Here is a 14,598-nt window from a genome sequence, read left to right as displayed (position 1 = left end):
GACTCGGGCGAAGGCAGAGGACACCCTGGACAGGTCGCCAGTCTGTCGCAGGGCTACATATACAGACAAACAATCGCACTCACATTCACACCTACGGGCAATTTAGAGTAACCAATTAACCTCAGCATATTTTTGGACTGTGGGAGGAAGCCGGAGTGCCCGGAGAAAACCCACGCATGCACAGGGAGAACATGCAAACTCCATGCAGAAAGATCCCAGGCCGGGATTTGAACCGGTCTTCTTGATGCAAGGCGAAAGTGCTAACCACTACGCTGAATGCATAAAACCTCGAATTCTTAGGGTGTATTTTGTAGCTCCGGCCACTGTGTGGAAGCATCACTCTGGATATCAGTTTGCTTGTCTTATTTAAAGAGGCTCCCAGAGCAATGGAAAGCAACTGGTGAAAACTACAGTTTCTTATAGAATATAGAACTGTTTATCTTAACAAAAGGGTGTCAAAAGTATAGAATAATAGGCTCTTTACAAATGAAATAAGAATGGTTTACATATATTTTTGTTTGTTTATTGACAATTTTTATTTGTTTGGACTATTTTTAAACAGAAAATAGAAATATTTTTGGAATTGCATAACTGACTGAAATATATAAGCAAAGCAAAAGGAAAATATGATAAAATGAGATAAAAAATAGGAAATTTCTGTATGGTGTGCAAAAAATATCGGGAAAAACATAAGCAGTTTTTAAAAAATGTGTGAGATATTACCACAATGTTAATGATGTTTTCAATGAAAAATTGTACATGAACAATCTTGTACATATTAAGCAAAAAAAAAAAAAATACAACATGTTTCACTGCTCCAGTCACACGTCAGCATGAAAAAAAACAGCTCCACACAGATTACTTCACTCTCTTACTGCTCATCCATCTATTAAGCATTTTCAGTCAGCCATTAAACCCAGAACTAGTAAGTGACATTAGTCTGGCTTTCAGGCTTGTTGTCAGAGTGGTCTAAAGATGAAAGTTTCCTTGGAAGATAGTTCAATGAGTGCTAATGAGATCTGTTTCCTGTGCCTTGCAGGCTGAAGATTAGTTTACTATCGACGGTGCTGTCCAAGAGCGACCATTAGTTTGGGGAATACCTCAGTGGAGACATCTCTGGCGGCATGACTGATAATCTGTGTGGAAGAGAAGGCTGAATACAAAATACAGCGGCGGACTTTTCAGCCAAGAAAATAGATTTCAACTTCTTCGCACTCACCGCACACATTCAGCCACACATCGTACCCGAAATGTAGCAAAATGAAGAAATACAAACATAGGAACATTTCTCCATTTTGCCCGTTGGTTCGATTGGTTCTTCCTGTAATTTATAAATTGTGTTATGTGTCTTATTGAATTTCCCCCCTTTCTCACACAGAGCTAAATGTTTAGTATGGATTTTCATTAGAGGCAATGGAGTGAAAGCTCTGTTAGCAAACTATCTTTGAGAGAGTACAGCGCGCCCCAGGCTGATAGTGCAAACCAACACCTCAGGAACACACAATGCACAATGGCTGCTGGACATGAGAAGACTAGAACAATAATCCTCTATCCCCGTCGTACATGTTTGGCTGTTGTCAAAACTGTAGCAACATATAGAGGGTTTTTTCGGTCTTGTTTTATGTCAGGTGTACCTATTTGTAAAAACTGACTTTACATATCTTATTAGGAGGACATCACTTAAATCTGAATAGAAAATTATGCATTTTGATATATTATGTCTTTTTCTTTTAAATCTTTAGGTTGTAAATTAACCATAAGCACTACTTTCAGAACAGTTTAGACAGATAGATAGATAGATAGATAGATAGATAGATAGATAGATAGATAGATAGATAGATAGATAGATAGATAGATAGATAGATAGATAGATAGATAGATAGATAGATAGATAATGCACATACTCATAACTCAAATTCTCTGGAATCAATCTATCTTGACATGCAAAAAAGTAATTTCAAAATGCTCATGCTGATGTTTCGAGGTGGATGACTAATCAGAATCAGATACTACAGCAGGAAAGCATGTGTTGCCATGGTATGATTATTCTAGAGGTGCATTGCAAAATGAAAATGAGGATGTGATAATCTGAATAATAAGGGCACATTGCATGTGGAAAAACATAAAAATGTGGACCTTTGTAGTTTAACTTTTATCAAATGAAATTCGAAACACACTGAAATTGCACTTGACAGATAGCAAAGTAATTTCACATCTGAAGTGACTGTAATTTCCCCAGAACAGCAGTAAGTACAAAAAGATCCTCACTGTAATGATCATATCTTCTGTACGCTCCAACAGTTGAATCTGAAGAATTCGTACGGCTGAATTACAGTTTCCTCTTCCCCAAATCTCCCCCCGTGATTGACCTCTTTACCACACATATCTTGGTGGTGCTACCCAGCACGGTTGACCCAAAGAAAACCCCAACCACCAAGCGCCCATCCAACCTTGTGTTTATATTCCATGATGAGTCCAACCTGCCCAATCAGACTTCCAGTGCCTGGCCTTGAACTGAAACTGTATACATCTTAACTATCCCAGTCATCCAAAGCAGCCAGTGGAGACTAAGGCTGCATTAATTGCATGGACCAGCCCATTGCACCGAGTCCAATGCATTTAGCGTTTCTAATTGGGGAGGAATTGCTGTGTTTACATTGGCGCTAGTTGATAGAGCTGGACCCTTAGCCCTGCAGCCAACCACGTTAAAGCGCTCTGAAGGAGAAAACCTGAACTGCCTGGTCCCTGAAATCTCTCTGGACTGAGCTGGAAGGAAATGACTTGGAGCAGAGCAGAAGCATATTTACTCATATTTATCATGGGGGATGGTTAGACGTTTTTGATGTTAAATCAATAAATGGCCAAGAGCAAACATTTTATTCGTCTAGTTGTAGTAATTAGGAAAATGCAACTCCGGAAGTTAGTTAGACTAGTCAGAATGCTAGAAACCAGCGAAAATTAATCAACACAACTTCAGATTTCATGTTTTGACTGGTACAAAACTGAAAGATATTTCATTTACAGTTTTATAAAACAGATAAAAGCATCAAATCATCATAGCTGAGAGACTGGCAGTGATAAATGTTCACCAGTTTTCTTGATGAATAAGCTAAAGTAGGCTCATTGATTTCTGTTTCACTCTCTTTGGTGGCCCTTAAGATAAGATAAAACTTTATTAATAAAATAAAACATGTTAAACCTGAAGGGAATTATTGTATAAAATGATTATGGTGATAAGTAGAAATTGTAGCTGTGTTTAAATCAGAATCAGTTTTATTCCCAGAGATCCAAACAGTTTCGCCTGTGTGATGCTATCACTCAGTTGGCATTTGGCACACCTCCACAACAATTCTGGGTCACCACACATGAAAGCAAAAAGGAAATAATGTCTTCTGAGATGAAGAAATAACAGCAAAGGAAGAAAAAATATGCTGTTTCACACACAGGTGAGTGGAAGAGCAAGTCTGTCGTGTTAGATCCGCCTACCCTGTAAAAAAAAGACATCTGAGTGTCGGAACATGCATCGCTAACTGTGTGCAGCTTGCGATTTTGTGTCAGAATGTCGCCACAGACTCAGTTCATAACGCTGTAAATGCAACAACTTTCAAATATTTCACCTATGTCTTTTATCATTTTGGTGACAGATAGCGACTGAACAGATATATACACTACTGTAGAAAAGTTTTGGCTCACCCAGACAGTTCCATGTTTTCCATGAAAACTCACACTTTTATTGATGTGCTAACATGATTCCACAAGGGTTTTCTAATCATCAGTTAGCCTTTCAACATTAACACAATGTAGCATTAGAACACAGGAGTGATGGTTGCTGGAAATGTTCCTCTCTACCCCTATATAGATATTCTATTATATATCAGCCGTTTTCCAGCTAGAATAGTCATTTACCACATTAACAATGTCTACACTGTATTTCTGATTCATTTAATGTTATATTCATAGAACAAAAACTGCTTTTCTTTCAAAAATGATGACATTTCTAAGTGACCCCAAACTTTTGAATGGTAGTGTATGTATTAGTTTTTAGCACTGAACATGTGAGCTCACATGGACAAGAAGTGCATAAATTCTAAAAATGTTAACATTTTCAAGGGAATACAACTATTAGAAAATATGTGTCACAGTCAACTGAATGGGACTTGTGGTGATTTACTCTAGAAATATTATGTCAATTTAAAACCAACCAACAGACCTTTTCATAAATTTAATAAAAAATTGCTTTTCTTTCTAAAATAATGACATTTCTAAGTGAACCCAAACTTGAACAGTAGTGTATTTCAATAAAAATCTTCAAGATTTCCATTTCAGAACATCAGTCAGTTACCAAACTTGTTGACAATCAATTTTCTGTTGATTTTCAGTTACAATCAGCTTTAAATGGCGGAAATAATCTTGGCTCTACAGCATGCGTGCCCTTACTTTTTTCCCCAGTAACATGGATTTGTTTCAGTATCGTGTTACTGAAATTCTCCAACTCTGGAGGGCAAATTTCTCCGGTCCATACAGGAATAGTTTAATATCAAGACTGTTGTGAAGAGATTTCCCAATTTCCTGTAAAAACTGCAGTGGATGAGGTGACACACTAGCATGTGCAAGAAGTCCCATGCACATCAAGAATTTAACTGCAAATTCTTCACCTTCACCACAACATTCCCCCTCAATAAAAAGCCTGCTATACGAAAGAGTATTTTATTTGTGATTTTAAGTTGAATAGGGAATGCTGCTGTACTCAGTCAACTCTAACACCATGGATCAAGCCATACGCAAGTCCATGTACCTAACATATAATGAGAAATCCAAAACCCTGGAAAAAGCTCACCGCATCCAACGTGAAGACTGTAACGGGCTACCACACACACCAGTCGACCACAATTATTTTCTCATTCCTTTTTCTGTTTATGTTGAAACGCACGTAGCTAAAATTATGTCAGTTGGAAACGTTGCCCATAGCTAATTTTTCTATCCTCTTGGTCTGAGCCGTACTAGTGTTATTAACCACTTGAACGTTCGCCACATACTGATACAGATTTCAGATCACTTGTACTGCAAGTTCTCTTTGGTAGTTTGGCATAAAATCCTAAACAGTGAATCTGAGCAGAAGCCTTGTTTTTGCTGTCGTTTAGTTTATACGATCAGAATAAAACGCCAAATTAAAGGGCCTGTTGTTTTAGGTGATTCCAATTGGATTTGGAAACACGGCGGATGAGTCAGCAGGAAGAAAAAATCTAGTTTTGTCTGCATCTCTCAAGCTTTCACGCTATGAGTGATGCAGAAAAGCATGCCCAGCGTTGCCATGATTCCTCCAGCAGATGATTGCGGACCATTTTTCCCTTGGTGCACCAGCCTGCTGTGTGACAGTTTTAATCCACTGGCTGCACTCGAGTGTACAGCTCAACATTTTATTTACCACAAACTTTCATGAAGCGCTGGGACCTTTTTGAGCCCGACGCATCAGCACAGTCCACCTGGGTGCTTTTTACATTTTTTTTTTTCACAGCAGCCAGCCAGTTTATGATTATCTTTTCCACTGTGGCAAACCAGACTGAACACCCGCAGACACAAACCCACCAACAGATAAATGGATACATACACGCACACACAGCTCAGATGCAGATACATATACATCCACAGTCTGCTTAAATAGACAACCATACAACACATGCACATGATCCAGGGTCCCTCCTTGATGCCTTCGACTGTAAGGGAAGTCTCCATACATCAGTGGAAGCTATATGAATTGCTTTTGCGCTGGCAGAACAGATGCAGTCACAACTCATTAGCGTGACGGGGTACCCGAAAGGTTCTGACAGAGTCCTGGCTGTGACTGGTGTGGCCTGGGGTGATGGGGACATACCTGTGGCTGCCTTGTGTACTCTGTGGGCACGTGGTGAAGACTAAGCACACGTAGCAGCCGAGACCTGGCAGCGCCGGTAGCTAAGGGTCTGGGTGTCCACGCCAGCCGCCGCCTCACCATACACGTCTTCAGCAATAACAGAATTCACTCTCACTTTCTTTTTTACGATTCTATTTTTTTTTCACCCTCACTTTCACCGTCTCATGCCCTCTCTCACTCTCTCCTGCCCACACACACTCATATTACACTCATGAGGGGAAACAGTGGGTGATTCTGAGTGCCGCAGCGCCATGATGAGCTCAGTGCTAACTTTGGAGGCTAACCAAAAAACATTTTCAGTGTAGTTATTATTGAGTTTATTAACCAAATTGCTTAGTGTTTAAAGGAATAGTGCAACAGTTTGGAAAATACCTTTTGCCACTTTCTTGCCAAGCGTCACTTGAGAAGAATCATACTACTTTTACCCTATAACAACTGCATGCACATTCAGTATCTGGCTACAACAGGCAGCTAGTTAGCTTAGCCTAGCATAACAACAGAAAACAGGGAAAAGCACCTAGTCTGGCCAATGCTAACAAAATCTAACAACCAGGAAATTAAAGCTAGAAAAACCTGCTGTGTGTTGCTCATTGAATAAGCACAGTTAAAGTGCAAAATTTAAGTTGAAATTAGAATTTTCATGATACAATCTACTAATTAGTCATCTTTAGAGGTGCTTGTTTTTGTTTGCAGCTAATTGTTGCTAAGCTTAACTACCTTGCCTCAAGAAAGCAAAGAAGCAAATTTGATGTGACCTATTTCCTTAACCCTAACCCTTGACATTGTGTTTTTTGCAATCTTGCTCTACTATTTTTGCCTTTCTTCTGAGCACTGGTCTCCTGCTGTAAAATGTAATCATGTGTGCCACTTTATGGCATCGTCACCGTGTCTAATCTAGTACAACGTTCCATTAATGTGGTGCAAAAATATTAGCCATTTACAGAAAAAAGAAATAGTGCAACAGTTTAGAAAATACCTTCAGTCACTTTCTTTCCAAGAGTCATTTGTGAAGAATTATGCCCCTTTTAGCCTGTAATAACTATCTGTACAGGGAATACATGGCTCAAACCAGCAGTTAGTTAGCTTAGCTTAGCATAATGACAGGAAACCGTTCGCCTGACCAATGCTAACAAAATCTACCAACCAGCAAATAAAAGCCAGAAATACCTGCTATGTATTGTTATTTTTATAAGTACAGTCAGTCAAAGTGTGAAATTGTAATTTTCAAGACACAATTTTCAAATTAGTCAGCTTTAGGGGTGCTTGTAAGTAGATGTTGTTTGTAGCTAATTGTTTTCCTTTGTCTCCAGTCGTTTCTGCTAAGCTGACCTGACTTGTGTCAAAAAGATAAAAAAGCAAACTTGCCAAGACTTAGTCTCTTAATATTACATTATTATGTTGTTGTACTTTTGCTCTGTTGTTTTTGCATTTCTTCTGAGCGCTGTTCTTATGCTCTAAAAATGTAATCATATGTGTCACTTTTTGGCATTACCATGTGTCTAGTTTAGGACAACAAACATTTCTCCAATAATGTGCTGAAAATGAGCCATCTGCAGCCCTTTTATTCAGTCCCTTCCTAGATGTCTCTCAGAGGGGTCTTTGGAAGAACACATGTTTTTAATAAGGGTCTTTGCGTCTGGCCTTGCATAAATGTTTTGCAGCGTTCCTTCTGTGAACTGGGGCCTGTCTTTACAGTGGAGGCTAATCAGCTGTAAATTCTGTTTTAAAAAGGAAAAGAAGGGCATGGAAGGAGTTAATCTCCAAGGCCCAATGCACTCTCTGTCTCACCCTTTATTCTCTCTCTCCCCCTCTAAAAGGCGCTCCCATACAGTACATACACACTCCGTCCAGAAAGTGAATGGAGCAGATGATGACAAAAAGAAAAGAGGGAGAAGAAAAGCTCTAGGCTTTGACAAATGATCTAATAAACGGGTAGGGAGATTACAGGCAAGGTGCCCACAGGGAGAGGAAGTGGGGCAGTAAATATTTTTTAAAAGCTGTCAATAAATTTGCAGTGTTGAGTTGAGAGAAGTATCCGCAGCCAGAGTCAACGAGATTGGGCTCCTGTGCTGGGTGGGTGCTTGTCTGTGAGAACTATTGGTTAATAGCCTATAGGCTGAGAGTAGTTTAAGTGCCAAAATATTGTTTGAAAGAAACTGGTGCTCCGAGACCGAAGTGTGCAAAATTTATACCGGAATCAAAATTGAGTTGTTTGACAAGTGAGCTACAATACAGTCAAATAAAAGTTGCTGCTGTCACATGGTCTAAATGCTGAACGACATGTGCAGCAGGACTATGCAATAAATAACTGTGCTTTGAAAAAGAAAAAAGAAAATATATGATACAGCAGTGAAATCAAGCTCATATGCTTTCTTATATGTTCTTATGCATTTGCTTTGGAGAAAAATGAAACACATTTCTGCCTTTACTGTCTTACACTTAGTTTCTTGTGCAATTCGGTGATAATATATACTGGTACCATACAATTCTATGCTGTTTAAGCAAAAGAGAAAACGGAACTGATTTGTATGTAAATTATGGCATTTTCTTCTGGTGATGTCATCGTCCAGTTAACTCCATTTTATAATGAAACTTTCTCTCTATCTAGATAGAGAAGTCATGATCATTAGTTCTGTCAGAGAGCTGTAAAGTTCACAGACACCAGCCTTACTTTCCCATACCTTTCATCCATGCTTGTTACTTAGCAGCCCAATTAAAACTGATTTAAGGGTTCACCTGCATGCCTATTGGCAAATATTCCCCACAGGGCGGTGCTTCAATGTGATGGATGGGTTGATGAGATAATGACAGACAGCCACAGGTCTCAACTGCAGTTGTATGTTTTAGCACTGCAACACTCATTGTCTAATTATCTGGATAAGTCGGATCTTCCAGAAACTAGAAAACTACCTGAAAGTAATATTACAATACAATACAAATGATGCAGTTGTAGCTAAAGTTTTATAATGCAGACAGATTTACCTTTTGACTCGCACTACTGTAATCACCAGTGTCACTCTCCTTGACAGGTCTAATTCTCCTCTGTTAGCATATTAAAAGCCAAATTGTTCTTACACATGCAGGGATAATTGCTGGATTTACACACAGATGAAAATCACCTAAAGACTCAAACTCATGTTCTGTTCCCCGGTGTGTAGTGATGTTGTTCTGATGTGTGGGTGGGGTGTGATATATAATACATCTGAGTGAAAATTTAAATAATAACTGTACTGAATGTTGAACCTATTGCCACCTACTTATTCTGTTAATAAGTGTAGGAAATTGAAATTTTCAGACCTCCCAGTCATCAGACATAACAATAAAAAACACAGATTTAATTCCCCCTACTCCCTTTCCCACAAGCACGCACACTTGGCGAAAGATCATAATTAGTGGTCATACTGTAAAAATAAAACCTACTCCTATTTCGTGCCGGCTATGATGGGCAGTGTGAAATGTTTTTCAAAGGCCAAGAAATGTTAAAGAAATATTATCTTTCTGACAACGTCAAGTGTTATCTTTGTGATCATTACTAACTGCATAAGCTCGGTCTATTTTACACACACACACACTCATGACCATGCGTAGGCTAACATGCAAACCGCAAACACAACGGAAGGCCCTGAAGATATGGGAGAAGTGTCGGGATACCGATACGTTCTTCAACACCTTCCTCTCCACTCCTGGAACAGATCCTCTTGAGTTTCTGTTTGGTAAGCAGAGAGAACATCCTCCCATCGCTGCTGTTCTCCGCTTCCCAGCTGGTTTCCCGTCGTGTGGATAAAGTTTCACTGATCCTCGAACACGTCGTGCTGCTGCCGCCGAGGTGTGGCGGCCAGAGGTTCAAGACCTCTGAGCCAATTAAACACAACACAGATGAAGCTTGATGAGGTGTTAAGGGCGCAATAACAGGGCGTACGCTAGGAGTAAGAAACTACATCAATTCTGAAGCTGTTTTAAATAAAAAGGATTTATTTAATTATAGAAACTATGTCATTTTAATGGGAAAGACTATTTTGAATACTGAAAATAAATCACTACATTTATTTTTATGCACATGTGTAAAAACTATTATTGTTATAAAGGTAGCCAAGTCACATCTGAACCAACACTGATATTCTCCTGTATTTCTGGAATGCAATGTAAATTATAAAACAGAATAGGTTAATAACTGCTTACTTAAAATGTGCCTCTGTGAGTTATTTAAAGGTGCAGGAATCATTTTTAGGATAATCTTTGCAATGTGTTTGAAATGCTGACACAGAAAGTATTTAGATTTTCAGGTTTTTCTTCACATAGATTGAACATTTTTACAGTAGTATCCATGCAGACGGAAGCTTTACCTGGTTGCCCTGAGGACAGCCCGGGCTAATAAATGCCACTCTTAATCACTCTTCAATCCTTTGCACACTTTTGGGTTTTCCTCTGCCTAACTGTAGACCAAGGTCCAAACCCGTCTGACATTTATACAGCTGCCCTTGAAGCAGAAGCAGCGGCTACCAAACAGACCTCACTTCCAATCATCGTCACAACCTCAAAGTCCTCTGAAAACACGCAGCCTACCCCAGGTCTCCGGTTTCTCTTCAAAACCCCGCCAGCCTCACCGAGTTCCCTCGGATTCACCCTAACCTGTAGTATCTTCTTCTTTTGCACGAATGCATGTCCCCTTAACGATAATTGAAAATCAGTAAAAAAAAAAAAAAAAATCACAGCATTATGCTTTTTTCCCCCCAGGCATTATCTTTTTTTGATGGGCAATTGACTTTGGGAACGGCAGTTAGAGGGGCGGCTGAGGAGGGGTGGTGGGGTTCGGCTGTGCTTGCCAGTAAGAGCTGCAGGGCCTCCTGTCCTGTTCTGCTGTGATGCCTGTGTGCTGAGTTTGGCTTGGCTTGAGTCTCTGCACTTGATGGTTTATTCATATTCAGCGGTGCAGGACGTTGTGCCATGAGGTTCCTCTCACACTCAATATGTCTGAGAAGAAGTGACAGAGAAGAAGTCTGAATCCTATTTTTGCCGCACGGCTGTTTGAAACGCTTCGCTCTCGTCTAAAGATTGGAACAATGATCATTTCTTCAGTCGGCCAACACCACGAATCTACACCGTTTCCCTCCACAAATGCAAACTTTTACAGTTATTAAACAGCTACATCGAGTCATATGTAGTCTAATCTGGACTGTTCTGTGCTCTTTTTTTCCCCCCCACGTGTTTATTTTTCTTCTCCTCGTTTCCATCCGTTCCTATTCTTCTGTAGTGACATCTATTTCAGCTTCAAAACCCACGAATTCCTGTGGCTTCTGGAGCCTCTAACAGGCCGGGATAAGAAATGTTAGCAAATATAGCTCATGTTCATCTCACATCAAAGCACATTAGAGGCAACAGAGGAAAAGTTTGGCATTCAAGGAGAAATTTATTCTCTGTATATATTACAACCTCCCAACAGTCATCACCCAGTCCCACAAAGACAAGCTGTACTTGTACATTAAAACTGCGCATAAATATACAAATAGATAAACACTGCAACTGCTAAATGTCTAATCTCTGCACAGTCATTGTCTCCATGGCTCGTACTCATCAATTAACAAGCCACTTGCTATTCAAAAACAAACAACATCAACTTCCCCCTGAAAAGCCCAGTCAAAACAAGCAGCAAAGGCTGGCTTGTCCACACTGCCCCTCTTAATCAAAGCCAGATGTCTCCTCAAAAACTATTTCTCTCTTTTCCTCACGGCACCCCTCTCTCCAATCTCTCATTCCCCACTTCTCTTCCCCCGACATTCCCTTTCCTGTCAGAGATTGTGTAGACGGCTGGTCCTGAAGCATTCGTGATTTGGCACTCTTGTCGGCTTTCTGTCTTTTTCCCTCCGTCTCAAGCTTTTCCCTTTTTTCTCTGTCTCTCGAATCAGCATCTTGTCAGGAAGGCATGGACCTGCAGTGAACCTCCGCAGCGTTCACAATCATTCAAGGTGAAAAATTAGACCCACATGGCAGATGTCGCTGTAGAAGTGCCTCTCGCAGAATAACTTCCAGTTGATCGGGACGGCCCATTTGATGTCATGGCGATTTTGAAATACATGCCACAGCCTGCCTGTCTAAGTAAGAGCTCTAGACTTCTTTCTGTTTACTTAAGCACGAGCCATGTCCCTTTAGTTACAGCTCTTTGAAGAGAGCAATCTTGTGGCTGTCAACACACCATTCTCAGTTAGTCGGGGCCAGATCCAGGCACAGAGGGAACGCTAATTTACTTTTCCACCTCAGTGCCGAGAGAAAACACCCTTTCCCGGAGATGCTAAACAATACGGGCAGTTCTATTCTGCTAACCGCTCTTTAGGGGGGAAACCTCTGGAGCTCGTCCTCCCACTTCCACTGCCTTCAGCTGGCTATCTCACTCGGCCTCTTTAATCTGAGAAGCAAACAGCCCCCAGTGTTGTCCTTAGAGCTCAGGCACAACCCTGGACAGCTCAATGGGTCCTTGGAGAGAAGCAACAAAAGCACAAGGCGGCGTGTTTGAAGTCTGCCCTGTGATTGGCACTAATTAACTGGCTCTTTGCCCCCTTTGTACTTTCCTATTACAGTATGTTGTAATGCCTTTTAGAATTAGCCGCGATTCACTCTGCGCTGGTAAAACAGGAACTGCTTTGTCAAAACATCCAACTTTCTGCTCTCAGACGAACTCCTCGGAGTCATTCATTGCGGAAACCACTGATGGGATCCAATAAAATGTGAAATTTCCTAATTTGCGCCCTTCTTTTCTTAAGAGTAGCAAATTACAACAGTGACCCGAAATACTAATTTTGTTAGTGGAGTAATTTAAAAGAAAACATGCAAGGGTGAAGTGCAATGTGCTGAAACCCTACAGTATTTTTTTAAAGCTTTGCACATTCGTATCCAAGGAATAATCACAGTTTTGCCTTACAAGCAAAATCATGTACTTTACAATATGCATTAGCTGCATTAAACTGTTTTTAACATTATTAAAGGGCCACTGTGTCCTGTTTCTTACCATTTAGCTGAATGTTGAAAACAGCACATTGCCAGACTTGGCACTTTGAAAAGGAAATAATCTAATAGGGATAATTTAAAAAAAACACATAGACTTAATCCACACTTTATTTAGCTCTGCATTTTCACAACACTCCCATCTGTATAAAATTGTATGGAGGCACTGTAAGAACCATGACCTGTTTGATTCTAATCATTTTAATCCCTGAAAAGTATCACCGCTTGCTATACTTTTACAGGAAATAAAAGTTGAGTCTGTTGATTGATGCTGCTTCACTAATACACTATCCCTATTCCTGGCCTTTATCAGAGTGGACTGCATGCCTGACCTGCTGGCTCTGAACGCTGCTTTGCTGCTTCACTTGGACTGAATAGATGGAGGAAGGGGGCAGCAGATTCTTGAACGGGACACTTGTGGGAAGGAAAAGGGTCTCATTGCGAGAGATCAGCTTGTGTAAACATTCAGGTTAATGAAGCTCAGTGGGCCTAATCCTCAGCCCTCTTTCTCACTCTCCTTCACCCCGGCCTCAAACCCTGTCGCCCCTCCCCGGGACCCCCACCCCCCATTTTCCACCATAATCCCTTGCAGGAGCAGGCACTGTCAATCAAAAGGACCTCAAGGAAGAAAGGCAGGGGAAGTCGTGTGCATGCGCTTGTGTGTATGTGGGGATGCACGCGTTTGTGTTTGCATACAGTTTACGTTTGCATGTGTTAACATTCGGAAGTGGACATGTGCTCGCATTCACAGACCACAAACATCAAGTACCTATGCAAGTGGGTGCCGGGTGCTGTAAGGTGGGAGTCGGTCTGGGGGGAATTTCCATCGAGCTGCTTCAAACCATATGAATGGAAACGGTGGAAGCTCCGGGTCCAGACCTGGACCTGGTGGTAATCAGGAACACATGAAGCATATATGAGGAAGGGGAGAGGAGGATGAAGAGGCAAAGAGGGGAAGTATGGAAAGGCAGATTTCTAGTCTAAGATCTCCAAACAATGACATCACACACTGTGGTGAACACAGAGCACCAAGGTGTGTTTTTACACCCTAAAAACAACATCAATATGCTGGGTTTGTGGAGAAATACAGCATGTGTTCCACTAATGTCAGGCTACAGGTGAAAGATTTTGATAGCAATAAACAATTGTAGGGATTGTTGTATTTCACACATCTATGATTTTGATGAATCACACAAAGTTGACAAAACTTGTCACAGCAGATAGCTCCAGAGCCGAATTTCTTTCTACATCTACATCACCGCATCACAATGATCTGACTTTCCATTTGTCTTCATAATCTTTAAGTACTTAATCCTCCTTCGTGTAGCCTGCTTGGATAATCAATGGGTGATGATTCTGATCTCATTTAAATACATGAAAAACACTCAGACAGTGCAGTACTTCGCCAAGGCTGCTCAGTCGCATCATTTCCGACGATTGAAATCTTTCTTAAAAGAATGACGTTGCGGTGAGTACAGGCGTGTTTTGCGTGTGTACGTTATGTACGGATACCGAATCGCGTGACCTAAATGTGTAGCAGGCGGCGGGAATTGATAACCTTGCCAGGAAGTTGATTTCTCGCGATATTTGTGAGTTCACAAATCTCTCAAGAAACCATCTTGCTCCGCTCTTCACCTTCACCTTCACAGCACCAAGTTGGTTCGCGGCCAATCACGCAGCAGTATTTGTGT

This window comes from Acanthochromis polyacanthus, chromosome 5 (assembly GCF_021347895.1).
Source record: "Acanthochromis polyacanthus isolate Apoly-LR-REF ecotype Palm Island chromosome 5, KAUST_Apoly_ChrSc, whole genome shotgun sequence".
Classification (NCBI taxonomy): domain Eukaryota; kingdom Metazoa; phylum Chordata; class Actinopteri; family Pomacentridae; genus Acanthochromis; species Acanthochromis polyacanthus.
The sequence above is the reverse complement of the archived record's forward strand: the minus strand, read 5'-3'. Positions refer to the sequence as shown.